A 1233-nucleotide genomic window follows, 5' to 3' on the forward strand; every position below is an offset into this window, starting at 1 on the left:
AGAAGGAAAACATTTCCTAACTTGAATTTTCCAAAACTGGAATTCATTGCCCCAAGAGATACTTAGCTCCAACTTAGCTTCCAAGCAAAGGCAGCCATGTCAATCGTGTGGTAAAGGTTACTTTTCAGGTACAGATGGGACTAGATCGCCATAGAGGTCACTTCCAAATAGTGAAATTGTTTCTTATTATATCACTTTTCCATCTAGCATCTGCCCACCACCCTGAATGACATCCACTGCAACAAGTTCTCATCGGCAATGCAACTGGACTAGATAAACTCTGACATAAGATTCTATTCAGTGAAACCAATTGTAAGTTTCACGGGAGATGCAGGGAAAAAGCAGGAATAGAGGAAGTATTGAAAGAAGATGAAGATATAAAAGTAACTTCTTTCCAGCATCATATAGTTGGATAGATTAAGGATTCAGCATCAGAAAAGGGAAAAAAAAAGAGGGTTCAATTGAAGTTCAAAAGCCACTCCCAATATAAGTGAACCCCAGATTTTGAAATTTAATAAATATCCTACTTTTCTCCAGATGCTGTGCATGTGGCAACTTCCCAAACCAAATTTAGCCCTGCAGATTAGCAGGTCTTTTCTCTGGCATCCCTGACCCACTAACACTACTTTCTTCCAAACCTTTCAGGGTGGCAGGGTAGTTGTTTCTGAGGTACACTTAAGGCTGTCAACTGCAGTAGAAATGTCACACCTGTTTAGTTCCTGATAATAATGGAAGCAGCAAATGAGAAGTAAAGTCAATAATAGTAGGTCAGCAACTTGTGGCTTTCACCAGTCCTAAGACCACTACACAACAGGTTCCTCGGCACAAATGTAATGACAAACATTCTGCTCTCAACCTTATCAAAAAAAATTCAAACACTGGAAGACAATGAAGTTATATATTCATTATTCTGCTCCATATATATGTTGATGTCTAAGGTTAATGAGACTGGTTTGGACTATTATTTCCTTAGAGCAAAACTTCTTAAAACTGTAGGTTTTGACTCCATATGGGATCTCAGAACTGAATGTGGAGATGGCAAAATTAAGATTATCAGCAAATATTTGATTTGTATGTCTATATATAAAATACCTATGACTTAGGGTCATGTAAAAATTCTCAGGTGAAAAGGATTTGCAAGTGAAAAAAGTTTAAAAAGCCCTGCCTTAGAGCATAACAAAAACATTTGCAGGAACCAGAATACTGGAATGCAAGCAAGAGAATCAGCACACA

Source organism: Sminthopsis crassicaudata, chromosome 2 (genome assembly GCF_048593235.1).
Source record: "Sminthopsis crassicaudata isolate SCR6 chromosome 2, ASM4859323v1, whole genome shotgun sequence".
Taxonomy (NCBI): Eukaryota; Metazoa; Chordata; class Mammalia; order Dasyuromorphia; family Dasyuridae; genus Sminthopsis; species Sminthopsis crassicaudata.